This window comes from Bubalus kerabau, chromosome 15 (genome assembly GCF_029407905.1).
Source record: "Bubalus kerabau isolate K-KA32 ecotype Philippines breed swamp buffalo chromosome 15, PCC_UOA_SB_1v2, whole genome shotgun sequence".
Taxonomy (NCBI): Eukaryota; Metazoa; Chordata; class Mammalia; order Artiodactyla; family Bovidae; genus Bubalus; species Bubalus kerabau.
In genome coordinates, this window is record NC_073638.1 from 62,880,765 (window position 1) to 62,906,416 (window position 25,652).

A 25,652-nucleotide genomic window follows, 5' to 3' on the forward strand; every position below is an offset into this window, starting at 1 on the left:
TCGCAGGCTGCACGGCGTGGCGGTGCATGGCTCCGGGGGAGCCGGTCCTGAACCGGTCTGCCTGGCTGGCCGTCGGTCGTCCACTGCTCTGGACCCGGTGCCCGGTCGCCAGGCGCCTCTGCCCGCCCTCCGAACCTCGGGACATTCCCATCTTCTCCAGCGCTCCCCTTCCAGCGCTCGCTCGCTCTCTCTCTGACTGCAATGCAGGAGGCCTCGGTTCGATTCCTGGGTCGGGAAGATCCCCTAGAGAAGGAAATGGCAACCCATTCTAGTATTCTTATCTGGAAAATTCCATGGACAGAGGAGGCCACAGTCCATGGAGTCACAAGAGTTAGACACGACTGAGCGACAAAAACCACTACCACAACTAAAGCTCAATTAATTAAAAAAGGATTTAAGAGGAGTAACAATAACAGAATATTGTTTGTAAAGTTAACTAGGTTGTGTAAATACTACTTTGTTCCAATGATAATATTAGGGAAAAAGCAGGGGCACAACTTAGCAACGAAGCTACAAGGGGTAAGTCCTAAGGCTTAGCTGTGAAACTGTGATCTATGAGACAAAACCTAAAAAGTAGTGAAATGGTTATTACATTTAAAAACAAAATAAAAACGATGTTACAGAGGGGATATATTATCAAACAAAAGGAAACATGAGGCACTCAGCAAGAAGACATTGATAATACAGATATAAGATGAAATTTAGAGAGGAAATTAATAGAAATCTACTAAAATTTAAATAATTTGAATTGTGCAATAGATTTTGCTTTTGGCTAAAAAACATACTGCTGCTGTTGCTGCTAAGTCGCTTCAGTCGTGTCTGACTCTGCGACCCCATAGACGGCAGCCCACCAGGCTTCCCCATCCCTGGGATTCTCCAGGCAAGAACACTGGGTTGCCATTTAAAATACAAAGATGCTATAACTATACAATGGTTGTGATCTTCTGAGAAGTTCTGTAGTTAACTTCCATTCACAAGTAATTAGAGGCATAAAGCCTTTTTTTATTACTACTCAGTAAATGCCCAATTTCAAATACAATGTTTGAGAAGAAACTATCTCATAAAATAATACAATAGATCAGTGATCAGAAGAAAAAAGTTAACAGACATCATTTCTTCCTTACAGATACTAGCAACAGAATGGAGGCTGAAGTATCTGAAATTATTTTGGATCTTAGTCTCTTAAATAAAAAGAGCTGTTTATAGAGGACTCAGGATCAAGACTAGTTGGTCTTATATTTTAAAAGAAGAGCACTGTTGAGAAATATTGAAACTGAGATTAAGAGCTCACAAATTTATTTAAGAGAAACCTCAAGAGTAGAAAGTAACATTCATGTAGTGTTAGTAGCTCAGTCACATCCAACTCTTTGCGACCCCATGGGCTGTAGCCCCCCAGGTTCCTCTGTCCAAGGGATTCCCCAGGCCAAGAATACTGGAGTGGGTAGCCATTCCCTTCTCTGGGGGATCTTGTGACCAGGGATCAAACCTGGGTCCTTTGCACTGCAGGCAGACTCTATACCATCTGAGCCACCAGGGAAGCCCAAATTTATGTAAGATATAAATAAATCACACACACTGCTAGGGTTCAATAGCTCTATTGGCAAAAAGGATTAAGACAGGGGTTTCAAACCTCTGGTTAACACAGTGATTTCAAAGGGTCCATAACTCTTTATGTGCATACATGTGCCAGATATCTTGCTTGTCACTTTGGATTTGCTCTCTACCTTTCTCCATACTGCTCTCTGCACTTGGAAAACTGACCTATATGAACTACATCAAGGCACTTCAGTCAAGCTTTGACTGAACCCCAGCAGGAAGTCAGAGAGAGAAAGGAAGGGTTATCTATTTTCCTGGCTATTTCCTTGGGTATTCTTCTTAGGCTAGTTATGTCTTTTGACCAAAGGTCACTGAATCCCCAAAGGCATAAGAGTCACTTTGAGGGGTCTCCTACCAGCCAAGTTTGAGATTATTTTAAAAAGTAGTAACAGTAATAAATAATATAGTAGAATAAAAATGAAATCTAGTCAGTACTTTTTTTTTTTAAAGTATGTGTTGGGGATAAGGCAAGTTCTTTATAAAAAAAAATAGCAGCTAATAAATACAGCAGGAATAATGAATTTAACACCAATGTAATTCAGGCAAGGGCCATTAACAGATGTTTAAAATAACTGGGTGATATCCTTGGATTAGAAGAATTAGTATTACTACAGAGTAATCTATAGATTTAATGTTATCCCTATCAAATTACCCATAACATTTTCAAAGAACTAGAACAAATAATCCTAAAATTTATATGTAACCACAAAGACCCAGAATTGCCAAAGCAATCCTGAGGAAAAAGAACAAAGCTGGAGGCACAACGCCCCCAGACTTCCGACAATACTACAAAGATACAGAAATTAAAACAGCATGGAACTGGCACAAAAACAGACATACGGATCAATAGAGAGTCCAGAAATAAACCCACAAACCTACAGTCAATTAATTTTCAACAAAGGAGGCAAGAATATACAATAGAGAAAAGACAGCCTCTTAAATAACTGGACAACTACATTTAAAAGAAGGAAATTAGAATGGTCTTTAACAACATACACAAAAAAACTTAAAATGGATTAAAGATCTAAATGTAAGACCAGATACTATAAAACTCCTAGAAGAAAATATAGGCAGAATACTCTGATATAAATCACAGCAATAATTTTTTAATCTGTCTCCTAGAATAATGGAAATAAAAGCAAAATTAAACAAGTTAAACTTGAAGTTACTGCACAGCAAAGAAAACCACAAAAAAAGACAACTTACCGAACGGGAGAAAATATTTGCAAATGATGTTACTTACAAGGGATTAATTTCCAAAATATATACAATGAGCTCATATAGCTCATATAAAAACAAACAAATGACCCAATCAAAAAATGGGCAGAAGACTTAAATAGACATTTTTCCAAAGAAGACATACAGAAGGCCAACAGGTACATGAAAGTATGTTCAACATCGCTAATTATTAGAGAAATAAAAATCAAAACTACAATGACGTATCACCTCACACCAGTCAGAACGGCCATCATTACAAAGTCTACAAATAATAAATGCTGAAGAGGGTGTAGAAAAATGGGACCCTCCTACACTGTTGGTGGGAATGTAAGTTGGTACAGTCACTATGGAGAATAGTATGTAAGTTCTTTAAAAAACTAAAAACAGAGTCACCATATGGTTGACTGAGTGCCGAGGAATAATGATTTTGAAATGTGTTGGGAGAAAACTCTTGAGAGTCCCTTAGACTGCAAGATCAAACCAGTCAATACTAAAGGAAATCAATCCTGAATATTCACTGGAGGGACTGATGCTGAGGCTGAAGCTGCAATACTCTGGCCACCTGACGCAGAGAGTCAGCTCATTGGAAAAGACCCTGATGCTGGGAAAGATTGAAGGCAGGAGAAAAAGGGGATGACAGAGAACAAGACGGTTGGATGGCATCACCAACTCAACAGACATGAGTTTGAGCAAGCTCCAGGAGACGGTGAAGGACAGGGAAGTCTGGCATGCTGAAGTCCATGGGGTCGCAAAGAGCTGGACATGACTGAGTGACTGCAATTCCACTCCTGAGAATGTATACAGAGTAAACTCTAATTCAGAAAGATATATGCAGCCCAATGTTCATAGCAGCAATATTTACAATACCCAAGACATGGAAGCAACCTAAGTGTCCATCAACAGATGAATGGATAAAGATGTGGTACATATATACAATGGAATATTACTCAGCCATAAAAAAGAATGAAACATTGCCATTTGCAGCAACAGAGATGGACCTATATATTATAAGTAAAGTAAGTCAGAAAGAGAAAGACAAAACCATGATATCACTTATATGTAGAATCTTAAAAAAAAATGATAGAGATGAACTTATTTACAAAATAGAAATAGACTCACAGACATAGAAAAGAAACTAATGGTTACCAAAGGGGAAAAGGTGGGAAGGATAAATTAGGAGCTTCGGACTAAAAGATACACACTACTTTATGTAAAACAGATAAACAACAAGGCTCTACTGTATAGCAAAGGGAACTATATTCAGTATCATATAATACACCATAATGGAACAGAATCTGAATAAGAACAGATAGATAGATAACTGAAACACGTTGCTGTACACAAGGAACAAGCACAACATTATAAATCAGCTGTAGCTCAATTTTTAAAATACTGAGTAAAAGGCTGTTGGTAAACAGGATAGGTACAAAATATCAAAGTAAATAATTTATAATTTACAAAGGGAACAGAATACTTTTACATGGAGAGATCAAGTAAATATCTTAACTATGTGATCCAATTTAGCTGCATACATAAAAGTAAAAACTGATATGGAGCTTCTTGACAATCTTATCATCATTGTACTATTCTTGTCAAAAATGTATAACCTAAATCTAATTATAAACAATCAGATACATCCATACCGTAATTAGGTCGATTAGGACATGGATATCTCAGAGTGAGGGATTCAATTATTCTACCTACCACATCAAAATACCAACCCACTAAACTAGTAGTTATCAAAGTATGGTCCCCAGATCAGCAGGAGGGGCATCAAAGTAACTTGTTTGAACTGCAAATTCTTGGGCCAAACTCAAGATTTAAGTAATCAGAAATTCTGGGAGTATTGTTCAGCAATTTGTGTTTTAACAAGTTCTCCAGGTGATTCTGAAGCAAAATTTGAGAACTATTGCTATAAGCTCCCAGGATGGCCAATGGCATTTATCTTGAGCAGCTTTGCTCAGCTAGTCATTTATTACTGGGTGCTGTATAAATGTATAAATATTACCATATTTCATGTGTGCTGTGAAAAAAGTTGGGAAGCTTTGGCATACAGAATTTTACTCTCCTAAGAAATAGAATTTGTTGCTTTTTACTCCCTATCATATTTACATTCAAAAACAAAAAAAAACAAAAAAAACTTGAGTTAGATAAATTAGGAGTTTGGGATTGACATATACACAGTACTATATATAAAACAGGTAAACCAGAACCTATTGTACAGCACAGATAACTATATTCAGTATCTTACAATAACCTATAATGGAAAAGCATCTGAGAAAAGTACGTATGTATAAATGAATCACTTTGCTATACACTTGAAACTAACACATGGTAAATTAACTATGCTGCTGCTACTGCTGCTAAGTCGCTTCAGTCGTGCCCGACTCTTCGCAACCCCATAGACGGCAGCCCACCAGGCTCCGCCATCCCTGGGATTCTCTAGGCAAGAACACTGGAGTGGGTTGCCATTTCCTTCTCCAATACATGAAAGTGAAAAGTTAAAGTGAAGTCACTCAGTCGTGTCTGACTCTTTGTGACCCCATGGACTGCAGCCTACCAGGCTCCTCCATCCATGGGATTTTCCAGGCAAGAGTACTGGAGTGGGGTGCCATTGCCTTCTCCAATACTTCAATTAAAAACTGATTTATTGATGTAGAGAATCAATTTCTTTAATGGGGAGCCTATGTACTCTAACAGAGAATTACTAGAAAAGCTAGAAAAAAAGAAGGAAAATTTAAAATTGTGACCTTGTCACATAATACAGGAAAAGATATGATGATACTTCTTTCAGAAAACCTTTAAGAGACTTCTGATTAAAATATAGCAAAACTCCACATAATGCTGGTATAAGAAAGCAAAGTTGTTGTCTACTTTCAACAGATAACTGCATTATAGACTTAAAATGTCTTCTTCCTATAACATAAAGTTAGAAAACATTATGTTAGATGTAGGTCATAATGGCTTCTTTCAATACACATAAAAATCCTCAAATACCAACCAAAATAACTAATAGCAATAGCCACAAATACTTAAATAGTAGTTCTTGCATGCCAAGAACATGCAAGAACATGTTCTGTTCTGAACAAGCACTGTTCTAACTACATATATTAACTCATTTAATTCTTACAATAACTCTATGAGAACTTAAATATCTGAGGGACAGAAAAGTGAACAAGCTATTCAAAATCACATAGCTCACACACAGCAGAGCCAGAATTCAAAATGAGGATGTTGGTTCTAAAATCCACTACTATATGCCTCTCAATAAAAATCAAAGAAATTTATAGGAAACTATAAAACAGGCATGGGAGAGAGGTTGGGCTGGTTAAAACTAGCTAAAGGGGGCTTCCGTGGTGGCTCAGTCAGTAAAGAATCTGCCTGCAATGCAAGAGACATTGGTTCGGTCCCTAGGTTGGGAAGATCCCCTGGAGAAGGAAATGACAACCCACTCCCGTATTCTTCCCTGGGAAATAAAGTGCATATGCAAATATATATCTCAAAGTAGCTAAAAAGATGGAGCAGAATGAACTCCAGAATATGAAAAAGAAGTAGACATTTCTCCATCCTTAGAAGTTTCAGGGAATAGGAGTACAAGTCTAAGATCCTGATTTACGACTAAGTATTGAAAAAGCCTTTTTGGGTATTTCAGAATACCCAAAGGCACAAAAAAAAAAAATCCACCTGATTGTTCAGGTGTTGAATTCCTTTGAAAGAGAAAGCATTCTGTTTCAGAAAAAGAAAAAAAAAAGTAAAGTGTCAGGAATATCAGTTTACAGAAATTCATTCATTTTAAAGTATAACCAAAGAAGTGATTAATGTACTTTTTTTTGATAAACAGAACAGTTAGTGAATATATGAGCATTTAAAGAAGGATTGACATTAAGAAAAAGGTGAGAAGAGAGTAGATGTGAAGCAGAAGACAAATTGCAACATTAAGAGTTTTGCTACATTTATCTTCATTTGGATAAGAAAAAACAGCAGACTTAAACATTCCTGACACCTCTGATTTCTAAAGATCAAAGATATCTAGGCAAAATACACTTTTAGCGTATAATTATACATATGTTTGTGTATACATACACGCATATAAATAAAGTAGCTGAAAGACATATGTCCACTTCAGACTGAATGGAAGTTACTGTGACAAGGAGAGAACAACAAAGACTCATTAAGACATAGATGGTGAGTGGTGTACCCTGTTCAATAGCTAAATACTTGACTCTCACACAGCAGCCTCTCTATCAAAATAACTCAAATTCCTGACGTTTCAAAATCACCTTCAAGGCTGCTCATCAATTGTTCAAATCTATAATGTTAAATCTACTGTAAGACTTGTGCAGAGGGTATTTTTTATTTTCTAGAACTGCAAATTCAAGGAGCACTTATCCCCGTAATCAATGAAGATTATATTTAAATCTATTTATTTTGACTCATTCTCAAGAGGAAATAAGTGACATCACTTTAAGGTTTAAAGCAGTGAAAACTGCTTTAAATACGACTGCAGCATCAAAATAATTCAAGAACCTAATTTAAAACCCAAACTTAAAAGAATTCCAAACTTCCAGGCTCCTATCATGGAGCTAATGAATAAGAATCTGTGGGAACAAGGCTACAGAATTAGTAGTTTTAAGCTCCCAGAAAATCCAGTAAAGGACTCTGTGCTTCATTTGAAACCACCAAGACATACTCACCATTTTCAGAAACTTGAAAACATTTAACCATTCATTAATTTTAAACTAATTGCTACCTTTGGGATAATTCTATAAATTTTCATCATCAAACTTTATAATGCTAACATTTCAATGATTTGAAAAATCCAATATTATTTTCTGAAATTCACTCTTTTATGTACATATACACACACACACACACACACAATCAAAACTCATTTTATGTTTATAAAGTGTTAAGTAGTTGACACTTTTAATACAATCAAGTATCAGCCTCCAAACAGTTAAATACCAAAGCCACCCCATTCATTCACCAATAATTCCCCAATGGCTATATTATTCATCTATTTCAGAACACTATACAAGTTACAATAGTTACAATAACAATATTGTACAATAAGTTACAATATTGTTACAATAACAATATACAACAAGTTGTACAAACAATAGTTGAAGGATATTCATTCAAATGGAAGAAATATCATTTAGCATTATTATAGGCTAGCTGTTGTGTACCAGCCTACAGTTCATATATGGTCCTTTGGAGAAAATACTAAGGCTCACACATTACCAATAAAGAAAAAACGTTCATCATCTCTTAAATAATCAAGAAGTCCTAAGATTTCTCATCCTGTTCTTTATTACGACTTAATTAGTAAAATTTTCTTCATTTCTCCCATCCTACATCCCTTTTTCTTATCTCCAAAATAACTCCCTTAACTTTCACTGACATCATTGAGTTACTTGTACAATAAAGTATTAGTTGTAGCTTTTAACAAGTCAACTTTCTTATAATCAATAAGGTATTAAATTCAAGTAATCCATACCTGTTTGAAAAAATGTATATTACTGAAAAGATCCTATATGCTTACAATGAATTTAATTAAGTGAGGTTATTTGGGACTTTCCAAAGGAGATAATAATTTCTAATCAAATAAAAATAATGTCTAAAACAGGGAAGTAAAAAACACTAACTCTCAAATGTCACTCAGTAAACAGCTGAAAAGCAGAAAATTAAACAGTGAAAATGTATAATAAAATTTTGAGATAAATTTTATTTTGAAAGGAAAGCTATTTTTTTGAAATAATTATATAATACTATTAACTACCATAGAAAGTTACCCTGAGAAATACACTACCTGACAAAATAATTTGAAATTACACGTAAGTCAAATACTGTATATTTAAAATACAAATAATTATATTATGATGATAAGAAAAAGATTTTAGTTCACTTATTTCATGAATAGGTCTTTTCAGTGTAGTATAATTTTACATAAACAGCTTTTCAAATAGTAAAAATACAAATAGAAGACTATAAAAGTCCTTTATAAACTACCACAATGCAGGTCAGTAGAAATATTATTAAGCTTTCTCATTCATTCACTTGAAATGTGAAAACAAATGAAGAAACACATTTTGGGATACAAGAGCTTATAACCAGTTAAAATTCATTAGAATGATAAGTTTGCTAGGTAGGTTTGACCAATGATCACTATATAAATTTATTAAAATTTATTATTGATTTTAGACAAAGACCTCATACAGAGAAAAGTGTACTATATGTTAACAGAGGCTATAAGTATATCAATATTTTATGTAAAATGGATGACTATATTTCAGTTATAATTTCAAAACATTTTAGTTACCTACATTTAGTTAAGACTTTACGTTTGAAAACATTAAAATTAAGATTTTATAATCCATTTTTCAAATATAAAACTAATAAATCAAAAACTACAGTAAGGTAAAAATCAAGTGCTGTGAATAAATATTTTAAAAGTAAGTACTCCAGGATCATAACACTGACAACACTAATTATCTTTTCTAGTCTTGGCAGTTATGTTGCATACTGTTTGGGTGACTGATGGGATAATTTCACTTCATTTTCTCTCAGTTTATTCTGGACTGTGTAAGAGAAGAATAGTAAAATAACACCTCTAAACAAAGTACTTGATAAAGTTTTTGGTTGAAATAAAATGCTTTTAAAAAAAAGTCAATTAACTAATACATGATTCTAAAGCAAGTAAATCCCCATCTGCTAAAGGAAAACACTAAGAATTTCTGATTTTAAAAAATAGTCATTCAGTATTAACTATTTTAAGACCTTTACCTTAGATCATATGCTTTCAAAAGAGCCCTTTTTCTATCAGCAAACTGAGCCACAATTTCCTTAATTATCAAAAGTATGTTGATATATTTTGATATCATTAAACATTCTATTCACTAAAAACATTTAATTCAGCAGGAATTGAAGCAGTCACAAAAAAAGGTTAAACATATGACAAATTACTCCCATTCCTTATACCTATGAACAGTTGGATTTATTAATAATGGCCTTCTATCTAAAAGGACACCAATATATGTAAATTAATATTTAATCTCAAATATAAGTCTTTATCAATAGCAAATACATTATGTCACCAAACTGGAAAAAGCATAAAAGACACTATGAATCAACTCATATTTAGTTTATAGTCTATATGTCTTACATAATTTATGAGTCAGATAGATTATAATAAGGCAACATATTCTAAATAATAAAAAAGCATATTCTTTGCCTTGATCACCTGATTTTTTTGCTGTTGTTGTTTATAAAATTAATCACAGTTAGCAGGAAAGAAATCGCTTTGAGCTTCATGAATGACATCCAAGAGATGGGAAAGGATTAGTTCTCAGTTGCTGCCAGTTATAGCGCCAGGTGGCTTTTTCTGCAGTGAAGGTGTTACCGATAATCCCATTACACTGGTACTAAATCTTACAGACATCAAAATTATCACCAAGGTTCCTTTTCATCCCATCCTTTCCAAATGACTGGAAGTTGCTTCACCTGAAAGAAGTGAAATCCACATGCAGCTGCTATTTTAGCAGGCAGCAAACTCCCTGAGAATGCCAGTTGTGATTCGATTTTGCTGTGCTGGTGGCCCCCTATTCCCTGTCCAATAATACATCTGTTAAAAAATCCTACAGCTACAAATCAAGTTTAATCCTACCAGGGACCTCATGTTGGTCTTGTCTTCCAAAAAGGCAGCAGGTTCTGTTGTCTATCTGCTGGCGTCCAGGGAATACCCTTCAAATCCCAGCCCTACTTAGAAGAATAAGCTAAGGATCACAAAACATGACCTCAAAAACCCTGATATGACTATATTCTGACCCAGAGGCATTCATTCTAGGTGAAGATTAGAACTTTGCATAATAAGATTACACAGCAAGTGAATGATATCAAGGGACTATCCATATGCAGCCGCCTGGTTTTCTATAGACAGCCTGTGCTCTGCAATATGCAGTGCAGACGAAAAAAAGCTTGGTCTTTCTAGCTGAAATAAAATAGATTCACATAAATTAGTTGGCCATTTCCAGATTCCTAAATCCCCTATTACATCTTTTATTGACAGCTCCTGTGAGGATAGCACAAATGTTATTCCTTTTTATTCTGTGCTTCTATAACAATCATGCTCTGTAATTGAAATGTACATAGATTATGGCTAGAAATTAACATCTTGTTTGCTGTAATCTTGGATTACAATTGACTGTGTACATAATAAAATTAGGAAATCAATGGATGGATTTATCATCTCCAAGAAACTAGAAGTATTGTTTAAAGAATAGTTTAACATTTTATGTCAACACTTTAAATGCATAAGTCACAAAGAGAAGTCAATAAAAATTTAAGTGAGTAAAAGAATACAACAGGCACCAGCCAATATCTACATGATGGTTAGATTGCATAAAAATTAACTCATTTCTTTAAAAATTTAGAAAATGTGAATTATTCAGAAGTTTCACAAACAGGATTTTCTCCCTAAACCATACATGAACAAGAAGGTCCACGCCACGTAATAAGGTCTCTACTTTGTTATAAAGTAGGTACAGTAGCAGCAGTATTTTACATAAATCATCTTATTTTACACTTTAAAATATTTGAACCAATACAAATCAACTGTAATTGAGACTTTTAGAATTCTTAACTGTATACCTTTAAAGTACTCAGTGAAATAACCTCTCTTTATATTTGCATATATACAGAGCCTTTATTAATAAAATGCATGGAATCCTAGAGCTATTTATAAAACAGTATTTTTATGTTCGGCTTTTTTCTTCCAAGAAATTTAAAGCTATACTAACTTTAAGCAAACATACATGAAAAGAGAGATTCATATTTGTTCACACAAATACTTATCCAGAAAAATTCTAAGAATGTGAGGAGTTCTCAACTTTATTCAAAAAAAAAAGAAAGTATCAAGATTTGTTATGGAATTCTTGTAAAATTAAGCTCCTCAGTATACTTGAAATATGACTTATTTGATAAATTTGATCTGCCCACAAGTGTTGAGAAACATATCACATCCACCAAGTTGGCCATTAATTCCTTATCATCACAATACCTGTAAGCATATCTACATAATATCTGATAAATACTCAGGTGGCATAATTCTGATTTTGTCTATGAATCATGCACCAATATCATCCGCACCAGAGCAACAAAAAAAACTGTAAGTGATTTCAATTTTACAGCGCATGAATACTCTTTGATCACCTTTATTAGGATAGTACAGAAAAACAATGAAGAATGTAAAAAATACACATTTCTGTTATGATTTTTATATATAATACTGTAGAGCTACAGTATTCAACAAGGTAGCCACTAGCTACATAAGGCTATCAAGTACTTGAGACATGACTAGTCCTAATTGAGATGTAAGTATAAAATATACACTGGACTGTGAAGATAGTACAAAAAAAGAATAAAATATTTTGCATTAATTTACATGTTGAAAAGATAAGATTTTGAATTTAACGGGTTAAATAATATATATATGACTTGCATTATATTTCTATTAAACAGCACTGCTTTAGCAGACCATTTCCAATAACATATTCCTAAACTAACTGAAATTGTACTATTAATAAAAACACTAAAACAGAGGATTATTTGGAAAAACAAACATTCCAATATCAAATCTGATAGAAAAGCTTAGTAAAGAAAAACAAAATCCTGTCATTTTGGCTTCTTTCTCATATTTCTAGCTTAAGGGTAGTAAGGGAAAACAAGGGGCCAGCCAAATTGATAACCAACATATACCAAAAATGAATGATGTTTTATAGTTACAAAATGCTTTAGTACAATAAACACAGGTTTTTTAGAAAAACTACATCTTGGGCAATTTCCTAAAAGACTAGTAAGGTACATGTGTTACCCCTCATTGAGTCCAATAGACAGAAACTTAAAAGAGTCTGGATCTAGAAAGGGCCATGATTTTTGCCTAAGGTGCTACATTTATTCATATTCAAATTTTAAAGCTATATTTAAGAGTAATAACTATAATAGAGATATGAAGTATTTAGTGTATTCAGAGTTTCAGCAAAATTTAAAAGATCAATTTTACAAACAACTATAAAGCTGCTTTTTCGTTAGTCTTCTCATCATTTCACCAATGTAGGTAAAGAAAAAAAAAATCCATTAACATAAAAGGTTTTACAGAAACAGGGTAAACTGTATATAGCTGAAATATAAAACATATACCTAATTTAATTCAAGAAAGTTAATGGCTGATTAAGTATGACCACAGACAACTGACATGATACAATTAAAATACAAAGTCTAACTCTGTCACACATTGGAATATTATTTCAATATAAACACAGTATGTAAGTTATTAATTTAAAAGTTGCTTTTTCATAATTTTTCCTTCATAATATATATCTAAAAGCACTAAGACTAAAGATGAAATGTGAGTATCAATTAATAAGATGGATAAAATCTAAAGAAATTGCTCATGACTTAACCATACCACTTTTTCCTATCCTTTAATTATTTAATTTCTTTTATGGATACAAGTATCACAATGACATAGACACACAAAAAACCCCAAAATAACAACAATAACAAACTTTCTAGTCATCAATATATGAGTGCAATGATATTCAGTCTAAGTTAATCCCCAGACATCCAAATTCATGAATAAAAATTCATCAGTTTTAAATACACTGAGCCTATTAAGCAAGAACAAAAGCATATGCACAAAAGAGCTTTTAATATATTTCAAAGCCCACAAGAGCCATGGTCTCATTAAAATTATAAATTACACAAACATGGAATGAAGATTCAAACTGCAGTGCAGCTAAGCAGATTACAGAAAAGCCCGCGTTCCATATGATAACACACCATGGCCCTCCCAGATGGGGGCTTGGAACAAAAAGGCCATCACCACAGCTAGGGAAAACCTCCTTGTGATCTCTGGTTTCTGTTCAGCAGATGACAGCCAAATAATATGTTGATTATTCTGTTTGTGCTGCTAAGCTTGTAAGATGGAATAAAAGCGATATGATCTATTGTGAACCCAATGCTAATGTGTTGCTCCACTCATAAATAATATGCTGAATTTATTTTGAAAATATCTTTTATCTGAATTTCAGTTTTTAAATGCATGAATTAAAATAAAAGCCAGGATAAAATTATATTTAATGTGTTGCTTTAAACTAAAAAATGTAGATGACAAGTGAAAAATATCTAAGTGCTTAGCTAACAGTCAAGTATAATCACCTTTCTTTATTAATCATTTCAGCACTGTGATCAGAGACAAAATACATTTTCAAGCAGGCAATTATATCTTATGAAATATAAATGTAAAATTAAATAATACAATAATAATTAAGCTAATAATAAACATTATTGACAAAAACTAAAATACCAGGGTATATAGAAATACTTTGCTGTAATGTAAATAATAGCACATAGAACAAATATCTAAAATATTTTTGAATAATAAACATATCACTGAAGGCCTTGTGAATGTTATAACTTGTATACAAATGAATGCTCACAAAAAAAACCTACTTAAGATCAAAATGATGAAAAAGAGGCCTATGAAAATATTTTTCAAATGTAATAGTATTTATATTGCTTTGGTGACAAAAGTTAATACCTATATTTTCTCAATTAAATATCCTAAACTTTAAGAGAGTAAAGACTATACCCAATGAGGTACCTAGAATTATGTCTGTAAACACATCACAAAATTTCATGGATAAACATTTTTAAGAAAGATAGAATTGTTAAAAATATTAAAAATCATAACATTTGCCAAGCTCAGAAATTCTTCACTGAATTTTCTAGTGAACTTTACTTAAAGACAATGAAGTACATTATAGGTACAGGTGGGGGGTTCCTAGGTGGCTCAGTGGTAAAGAAGCAGTTCAAATGCAGTAGATATGGGATCAATTCCTGGGTCAGGAAGATCCCCTGAGGAAGATATGGCAGCCCACTCCAGTATTCTTGCATGGAAAACTCCATGGACAGAGGACCTGGCCAGCTACAATCCATAGGGTCGCAAAGAGTCTGAAGCGACTGACCATGCACGCAAGGTAAACATATAGATTACACACTACTTTCTTTTTTTTTTTTTTTTTTTTTTAATTTTATTTTATTTTTAAACTTTACATAACTGTATTAGATTTGGAGGTACATGATCATGTTGATTTATAAAAGTGCACTCTCTTTTTCTGTCTAGAGACATAGACTGAGTTTAAAAAGAGAAGCAAAACTGCCTAACATGAAAATATAGTCTGAAATTACAGATGCAAATGATAAAATTACAACGCCCTTTTTTTTTAGAGAAAAACACAGAACATTCTTGGAGTAGACAATCACTTCTTAAGACACAAAAAGCACTAAACATAAATGACAAACTAGATTACTTTCAAGTCATAAACTTGTTCATCAAAAGCACTATTAATAGATTGAAAAGGCAAATCTCAGGGTTGGGGAAATATTTGCAATATCTGTACAAAGAAGGACTCATATTCTGAATATATAAACAACTCCCCAAAAATCAAAGAAAAAAACAGATAGCTCAACAAAAAAGTGGGCAAAGAAGTTAACAGATACTTTACAAAAGAGAATAATCCAACAGTCAATATACATATGAAAACGTGTTCAGCTTCATTAATCATCAGGAAACTAGAAATTAAACGACATAAGTCTTAGTACTTTATAACCATCAGAATTGAAGGATGAAGAAGATGGGGAAAATGAGGTGTGAGCAAAGACACAGAGCAACTTAAACTCTCAAATGTATGTAAACTAGCACAACCATTTCAGAAAACTGGCGATTTTGATTAAAGTTGGAAATAAACATAGTTATGATCCAGTAATTTTGCTGCTAGACGTTTGCTCAAAAGAAACATGCAAATATATCAATCAAGAGATATGTATTAAAAGTATATATTTAACATTATATAGAAATCACCCAAATGTCCATTAACAGAATAGATTAAAAAATAGTTGTGATATAGTCACAAAGGAATGCAGTAATGAAATTGAACAGACTACAACTACATGCAACAATGTAGATGAATCTCAAGATACAAGCTTTAGCAAAGGAAACTAAACATAAAAAATTATACTGTATAATTCTATATATAAAATACAAAAGCAAAACTGTTATAATCTATGATGTGAAAAGTCAAGGTAGTGGTTATCCTTGTGCAGGGAGGGAAACAGAGGATAGAAGAGAGCATAAACGTGTCTTCTAGAGTGCTAATAATGTTCATTTTGGTATCTCAGTGGTTACATGATTGTTTTGGCTTCTGAAAAATTAATTGAGCCATCCACTTATAATATGTGCACTTTTCCATATATACTCCCTTTCTTTAAAAAGGCCATTTTGCACATAAATACAGATACACGAAGGGAGTCAAAATCATTATCATAAGAAATTTAGGAACAAGGAATGGATATAGAGGGGCTTCCCAGATGGCTCAGTGAGATTCTTCATTGCTGCTAATGTAGGCGACATGGGTTCTATCTCTAAGTTGGGAAGATCCACTGGAGAAGGAAATGGCAACTCACTCCAGTATTCTTGTCTGGAAAAGCCCACAGAAAGAGGAGTCTGATGGGCTATAGTCCATGGGGTCACAAGAGTCAGACATAACTTAGCGGCCAAACAACAATGACATGTATATAATCTAAAGATGAAACGAAAGGTTCATATACTACTTATCTGAAAGATCAAATCTACAAACCATAAGGTAAGTTCCTGAACTCATAAATGGAGAAGCAACAGCCATTTACCCCATTATCGTCCCTCAATTCCCAAACTAAAATACCATATTTTCAGAGATAACTGGCCTCTGTGTCAGGAGAAGCTACAGGTGCTGCTGCTATTATAACAGTGCTTCTAAAATTGTCTCAGGACTGAAAATTGCCCTCATGTGAGAAACTCAAGTATGACAGAAGATAAGGCAAGTATAAAGAATATGTAGGCCATTTTCCCCTGTGCTCTCAAATTTCATAAGCTTTTATTATGAAACCTTATTACCTAATTTAATGGGAATCTTTTGAAAACATTCATTTTACTTTTCAGTGAAATTAAAATTCTTTAATATCAATAGCCTACAAGTTAAATGAAAATTCATGATAATTTGACAATAAATTAAGCTATTACTGTTGTTGTTTATTCGTTATTGTCTGACTCTGCAACCCCGTGGACTGCAGCACATCACGCTTATTATTTCCATTTAAATACTTTCCCTCACTTCTATACTGGAAGTAACACATGACTTAGAGCACTGTTTTTCCCTTATTGAAAAGATACTTAAGAAGTCAGCTAAAAGAGATAACCTAAAGATTATATAGCTTATATTTCATTTGTATAATAAATATTTATTCAGTGCTAACTATATCCCAGGCTTCCCTGGGGCCAAAGGGTAAAGAATCCACCTGCAATGCAAGAGAGGCATGCAGAAGATACGGGTTTGATCCCTGTGTCAGGGAGATTCCCTGAAGAAGGAAATGGCAATGCACTCCACAATTCTTGCCTGGAAAATCCCATCGATAGCGGAGCCTGGTGGGCTACAGTCCATGGGGTTGCAAAAGAGTCAGACACAACTTAGCAACAAAACAACAACCAACTATATCCCAGACTCCGGGGAAAAATGAATAAAACTGGCTAATTTTATGGAAAATACAACAGGTTTATCCCTTTCTCTCTCATTTGATTAACAAAACAAAATTATTTTTAACTAATAACATATTCACATATTCAAAAACAATCTAAAAGATATATAGTAAAAGTCCCAACTAGTTTGTTTTCCTTATTCATCAACATATAAGATTCAGAATTTGTATACATGTCCAGATTTTCTTTATGCAAATATAAGCAATTATGAATATTGATTTCATTCCTCACTTCCTTTATACAAAAAATAGTTTACTACACACTCTGAACATTGCTTCCCAGGTAGTACTGTGATAAAGAATCTGCCTGCCAATGCAAGAGACCTAGGTTCGATCCCTGGGTCAGGAAGATCCTCTGGAGGAGGAAATGGCAACCCACTCCAGTATTCTCGCCTGGGAAATACCATGGACAAAGGAGCCCGGCAAGCTACATGACCTGTCCATGGGGTCACAAAGAGTTGACATGACTAAGCGACTGAGTACTGTTTGAGCACTGCTTTTTTCAAGTAACAGTGTTCTGAATCTTCATACAGAGAACATACTTTCTATTTTTAAAGCTGTAGAGTATTTCATTGTATAGCTATGGCAGAGTTCATTTAACCACTGTGACCCCATGGACTGTACCCTCCTGACAGGCATTAGGCATGCTTCCATCTGTTGCTACTTCAAAGGAAGCTCTAATGAAAACGTTTATGCATATGTCATTTTATAAGTATTAATATGTAAGTATATCTGTAAGAAATTCCCAGAATTGGTTCTGAAACAAATGTGTAAATGCACAGGTCTTTTTCTACAAATTGCTAGTTTTTCTTTTACGGGGGCTATGTCATTTTGCTTCCATCACATATACGTCTCCGATGTATCCCAGAAAAAGCTAGTCCTCAAAGATGTTCTCATTAAAAAACTGTATGAAGCTCTTTGCTTCTTTTCTTATGCACATGTAAAATTTGCTGACTTTATTTTCAAATTGAAAAAAAATCTCATTGATGTCGGAAATCATAATATTAACACCTAACATGCTTTCTTCCTCAAATTCCCTTCATTTAAAAATAAATATACACCCCCACTCCGAATTTTTCCTTTAAATTCACATTCAATAATCTATAATTGGGGAAGCAGTCAAACATGCATTTCCCTTTTAAAAGAATGTTTTCCTGAAGCACTTCAAAGTTTTTAGGAAACCAAATCTATGTTACTTCTATGTTTTCATTTACAAAACTTATCATTTCAAAGGTGGTTTAATTTTTATGACTGCCATTTTCAACAGGTAGTGTTACATAATATACTGTTTTTATTTCAAACCCTATCCTATCAAATATTTCATAATTAAAAACAGCCACTTGAGTTCACTGGACTTTCTATTTAAGGAATTCTTAAGAGAGGAGGGTTCAGTTCCCGGATGGGGAAGATCCCCTGGAGCAGGAAATGGCAATCTGCTCCGGTATTCTTGCCTGACAAATTCCATGGATAGAGGAGCCTCATGGGCTATAGTCCACGGCATTGCAAAGAATCAGACACAACTGAGTACGCGCGTGCACACACACACACACAAAGTAAATCCATTTTCAATATTACTGCTTTGTAAGAAAATATGTACATGATAATTCTTATTCCATCAATAAGAATATAACAGTATTGATACATGGAAATCTATGTTGTATTTCAATCATCCATAAATCAGTTGTAAGATAATCTCAGTCCCCTGGAACAAAGTGACAAGACTAGCTGCTGATCCCAAAGTAAATTTTAAAAAGCACACATTCTATGCCCTTAATCAGCACATGGGGCAGAACTATACTTAAGATCTCACCTAAGCAATGTATATGTAAATGCTGATTTTTATATTAGAATCAGTATAATGCATTGAGAGCAAAAAAACAAGAATTATCTAACAAAGGTAAAACAAAACAAACAAAGAAAAAAATGACATCATAAGTAGCACCCAGGACATGAAAGTTTATCACTCTAGGACAATTTAGGAGAATAGGCCTATACAGCATAATGATCTGTGCAGAAATCACATAAATTCTATGAAATGACTGTTGTTCACAACAACTCTGAGCCATCAAAACAAAACCAAAACAAGTTACATTATACTCAATTTGTCTTGTTTAAGAAAACAAAGGGTACATTTTATTTTTCAAAAACATTTTAGAAAAAATATTCCTATGAAATAAATTTTGGCACATAAAAGGGTAGGATTCAATTATTCACAAATTAACAGATGAGTAATAGTATACCACTTGTTAATAAGCACCCAGTGAATGAGGAATTATGTAAGTAAAATTCTCACTCAAAGTGATAATATACTATAGCTGCCTTTCAGAAGATGAACTGTGATAAGGTACAATAACATTTCAGGCGCCTTTATACATACAATTCCCTGTGCAAGGCCAGTTCTTGGTTAAGAGTCAAAAGAATATCTGATCATTTCTAAAAGCTAGTCATGCAAATTTTCCACTTCATTGTATCCTGATTTAGCTTTTCACTTTGTTTTCTTTAAGTTGTGACTGCCAAGTAGACAGGCTGGTCTGGTTTCTAGCTCCAACCTACTAAATAACCTTGTATAATTCACTCAACCTCTTTAGTTCTCCACAGTTTCTTCATCAGTAAAGTGAAAGTATATAAAACATGATATGATAGTAAGTGGAATCGTGTTAATAAAGTAAACAAAGAGTTACATTAGGTCCTATATCTGTATCTGTATATGTACTATTTTTAAACTGTCACAAGTTACATGGCATTCTACCATATATTTAAGGCCTACAGTAAAGAAATAATGATCGATACAGAATCTTTTTCAATACTTAATATGTGTTACTCTCAGGATATAACAACTTTCTCATGTACTCATTTACATTTATTTACAATACCACTATAATCATCTATCTTTAACCTGAAAATGTATGACTTTTTCCACATGACACATAAAAACCAACATATGATATATAAAAGAATGTTCATGGCAGTGTTAATTGTAACAGTCAAACACTAGAAAGAACCCAAACATCCACCAACAACAGAATGAATAAATTCTGCCATATTCATTCCAAAGGAATAACACATGATAACAAAAATGAACAGAGTAAAACTACATGCAACTATGTACATGATCTTCAAAACACAATGCTAGGTAATGGAAGAAAGAATGCCTATGATCCCAGACAACGGCACTCACCAGTAGGTCCACCTATGTCCCATACCACCCCACAAAGGCACCCCACAGCTGCAGCAGTGTTACACTATAGAAGCCTAGCACCAACCCAAAGAGAAGTACAAAGGTGATCATGGTCTCCAAGTGCAAATCAAGATCCAATCTGAACTCTGAGACTGGTTGTAGGGTCTGGAGGTGCTCACCGCTCCACCACATCTTTCTGTGTCTGTGATCACAGCTGCCACCCCTGCCAGCACTCCTAGACACAGCCCTGGAGACCCTCTGGTTAACACTGGTGACAGAGGAGGAGGGTAGGACCTCTGTGGACTGTGAGGACTTCTTCCAATTGTTTGAAGAGGGTAACATGCTTAATGATCCTGGAATTCAAGCAAATTTAGAGTTCCAGCAGGAGTATGTGCTGTCATATGGCCTAGGCCGGGGAGAAGCCCAAGCACAGCAAGGACATTGCCCTCATTACCTGGTACATATACAAGCAAACTCTTGAGACCTCTTTGGCCTGAACATCTGCACCACATTCTACAGGATCTACTCCGTGAGTTGTGACTTTCAAGTACTTGGTCCAAAGAAAGGGCTCAAGGAGCTCAGCCAGTTGAACCTCCATGATGCTGCTGCAAGGCCTGGGCCACATGTTGCTGGGAGTTTCCTCCACCCTTTGCCATGCACTGGAGGGGGCTGAGCAGTGACAGTGACAGCAGCAGGGTCGCCTCCATCCCTACTGAGAAGGGGTTCTGAGCTTCTGCCCCAGACCCATTCCAAGAGACACCCTGTGAGGATTGCGACAACATCAGGTTTGGAGACCTGCAGGCAGTGCAGACTAGAAAACTCACCTGAGTCTCCTTACTATTGTTGGCAGCATTATGATAGGCTCCATTAGCATAATGCTTTCCATGCCTCATTCAAATACATTCCTCAAGAATGCTGTCCTTTCTTAGCCAACTTATTGGCCTTTCATTTCTCCTGAAAGATGACAAGCTTGTCCCTAGACATCCTGATCCTATTCTGACTGCTGCTATTTCTAAATTCCCTACAACTCCTTCTTTCCCTAAGCTCTTCAGTACAGTGAAGCCAGCCCTCTCTGACTTTACCTTACAATCTGTTTCTTCATACCCTTCACCTTAAAAATAACAAAAACATTTCCAACAAAAATACAAAAATGTTTATCCAAAAAAAGAATACATATGATCCCAAAAAGATCAAAATGAGGCAAAAAGTGAACATACTGCTGAGGAATACACATAAAAGTGATAAAATTATATAGAGAATTATCTAATTATTAGGAAACTGTTTACCTTAAAGAAAAGGAAGATTATACTAAGGGCTTCTGGGATATCAGTAGTGATCTATGGTTACTGAATACCTGCTTTATATTTACTCATTTTACTATACATTTTTGTTTCTATATAGTGTTATATTTTATAATAAAAAGGTTTAATAGTTTTAATGGGAAGAAAGGGCACCTCTTTTTTACTAACAATCTTGTATTTTCTTGGTCTACATTTCAAATTTTTATTGCAATATTTTAAGAATAAATAAGTTATTATGCCTAATTCTCCAGAATCCTAATTAAGAATAGATTTCACAGGCTTTCCAAATGGCCACAAAGAAAGAGAAACCAGACCATTAAAGAGTGTAAGATTGGTTATCCTGCTAAATCTTTGCTTAGCTCTATGTTGTATATGTCACATTTCCTTCTTTTCAAGAAAATGTATGCTTACTTAAAAAAAAATCTATGTTACTCCAGTTTATCCATTGGATAAATCTACATTTATCCAATCTACGTTGCATAAAATCTACATTATATTTTATGCAAACCACACTCCAAAAAGTATATAATAATTTAGCTCAAAAGTAGGAAGACAAATATTTTCAACTCTCACAAGTTTAAAAACAATTTTAAGAATATCTATGTTTGCATTCACTGTGAGGGTTCGTTATAGGATGGACACAGATATGACACTTCAGGTCCAATCCAATGTCACTCTGTGTGAGAATGGGTCATTGTGTGTACTAGAAAATATAACAGATTACAGGATGGATATACAAAACAAGGTACACTTGAAGTTTACTGCATAAAATTTAATTAAGGGTGAAAGTGAAAGTTGCTCAGTCGTGTCCGACTCTTTGCAACCCCATATAGTCCATGGAATTCTCTCAGCCAGAATACTGGAATGGGGAGCCACTCCCTTCTACAGAGGGTCTTCCCAACCCAGGGATTAAACCCAGGTCTCCCACATTGCAGGGAGATTCTTTACCAGCTGAGCCACCAAGGAAGCCCAAGAATACTGGAGTGGGTAGCCTATCCCTTCTCCAGCAGATCTTCCCAACCCAGGAATCAAACCAGGGTCTCCTGCATTACAGGTGGATTAAGGGTAACTCACTCAAAATAGATCCAACAGTGTCTAATTTAAATTATACTGAAGCTGTTTTAAATACTACATTTGGAAAAACAAATATACAGGGCATTTAAATGATTATATGATTACATGATTACAAAAGAGATAATACTAATAACAAACTGATAAATTACAAAAACATACCACAAATAAAAATCAGGAAATCCTAAAAGTTCCATCAACTACAAGCATCCTTTAACATATGTTTGTTACAGCTTTTAGATGCCACTATCCAGGAAGCACACATAATAAAATTTAGAAACAAGACTGTAAGCACTTTCATTAGGCTCCAGATATCAATACAATGGCAACAGTATCACCCAAAATGAAAACAGAGTTGCTTTGGTTATATACTGTTGTGTTTTTTTGTGTGTAAATGCACTCAAGGATTTCCCACCAGACTGGGTCCAGCTAATCAGTTATTTGCCCATCTATTAAGTGCCAACTTTAAAAAGTTACACTATGTCCAGCAGGGAGCAGTATTACAACATCCATAAGACTTAATGCCAACATGAAACGGACAGACGAAAATGAAGGAGGAAAAAAAACCCACTTACCATAGGTCTTTACAACAATACACTGAATTTTTACAGTATTTACAGGGCTTCCAGAAAAAAACACCTAAAGCATGTCTCAAAGCAAATATAGGTGATCCACAGTACCAGGATTCCTAAAACAGGAAATCAAAATTATATTAGGCAAAGATTTCTTTCAGCCATATTTAGTTGAATTAGTACATAATATGACTAAATGTCTCAGTTACTAAAGTGCCATCTTCCTTAGTGGATCAATCGGATTTGGAAGCCAGATATTCAATGACACTTTGGGTCAAGTGATTTTAAAAAGCAGAATATTATTTTATTTACCAGAGAATTTAAGTAGACAAAGAAGGTCAGTGGATGACATAATATATCAATCACCAGAGAAAAGTGTGGTCAAGGACTTACAGTTGTTAAACCAACCATACACAGTGCTGATATATCAAGCCCTTCTAAACAATTTGCAGGTTATAGAGAGGATATGACATTCATTTCTGCATGTCAGCATAAATGAGTATCTAGGGTTAATTTTAAGAATAAAAAGGCAACAGAGAAGTAGCCTGTAATGCTGGTATGTTAAGATTGATTAGCCAGATATTTACTGAATATGAGGAATGCACATGATACTGTAAAAAAATTCTATGACCAGTCACAATATGTCAAAGGCAAAACATATTATGTTTGATATTCTAGATGTCAAAACCTGCCTCATATTCAATGATAATAACTCCACGTCAGTTCTTATGACTGAGGAAATAATGTATCACCACTTTCTTTTTCTTTTTTTTTTTAGGCCACACCATGCAGCATGCAGGATCTTAGTTCCCAGACCAGAGACTAAACCTGTGCCCCCTGCACTGAGAGTGTGGAGTCTTAAACACTGAACCACCAGGGAATCCTAATGTATCACCACTTTTACCTGAAACATTAAAGTTTGCCTTATGTGTGTTTACACGCAAAATTTCATTGTTTACACTAAAAACCAAATTTTTGCCATTAGAAAAAGATAACATATGAATATTTACCTTGAAATAGATATATAATAAAGTAGTTTATGTAATACAAATAACATTTACTTGAAATGTAATAAATAATCCTACTATTTTCTTCAGAGAAAATGACATGAGAGAAAATGATTTGATGGCTGGTAGAAACAAAGATATTAAGGAGATTCTGGTGAATGTGCAGAAAGAAGTAAATAGGTAGATTCTCCATCATCTTAGAGAATATGTGTGTCAGGAACAGAATGATCCAGAAATAGGAACACTGAAGGGGTTTCTGGTGAAGTCTCAAAAATGGAATGAGACATTATTGAACAGCAGGAAAGGCAGTCTTTGTTACAATGTAGCAAAACTGAAATGTATTCTAATATTGTGTGAAAAGGAGATAAACCTGGATATTTGGTTGAAATTTCCAAGCAAAATATTGAAGGCATGTATGGCTTTCTCCTTGCTGCTTATGGTAAAATGTGAAAGAGAGGGTAATAAACTGAGGAAGGATAAAGAAGAAAAGGAGATAAATTGAGGAAGTTAAGCAAAAAGAAATCATTACTTGATGATTTAGAAAATTTTTAGCGTGTCTAGACTGCAAAAAAGGTTAATATCACAAATTATTAGGAAAATGCAAATCAAAACCACAAATGAGATACAACTTCAAATTCATTAGAATGGCTATCACCCAATAAAGAGCCAAAGTTGCTAGGACATAAGAGAAATTGGAACCTCTGTGTATTGCTAGAAGGCAAAATGGTTAAGTCACTGTGGAAAACACACTGGCAGTTCTTCACAAAGTTAAACATATAATTCAGCAATTCTGCTCCTAGGTATATACCTAAACAAACTCTAACAGATACTCAAACTCCAACATTCATACGTTATACATAATATGCAAAAAGATGGAAACAGGACAAGTGCCTGACAACAGCTGTATGGATAAACAAAATGTGCTATATACACACAATGAAATATTACACAGCCATAAAAAGGGGTGAAGTCTGATACATGCTATAAGATGGAAACACTGCTAAGTGAAAAACATGCAAATGTTAACAAAGAACAAATATTACATGATTCCTTATGTGAGGTATGTAAACAGGCAAAC

At 34.3% G+C, this 25,652-nt stretch overlaps 1 protein-coding gene across 5 annotated transcripts in view; it reads right to left on the bottom strand.

Moving 5' to 3' along the window:
• IMMP1L (inner mitochondrial membrane peptidase subunit 1) overlaps nucleotides 1-25,652 on the bottom strand; it is a 73,487-nt gene that overhangs the window by 30,630 nt on the left and 17,205 nt on the right. For 4 of the 5 annotated variants that reach the window (XM_055549212.1, XM_055549210.1, XM_055549211.1 and 1 more), the window contains one exon: nucleotides 23,571-23,683. The exons of the other annotated variant lie outside the window; for it this stretch is intronic. The gene's annotated coding sequence lies outside the window, so the exon portion shown is untranslated. The remainder of the gene's footprint in view (nucleotides 1-23,570; nucleotides 23,684-25,652) is intronic. 5 annotated transcript variants of the gene reach the window in all.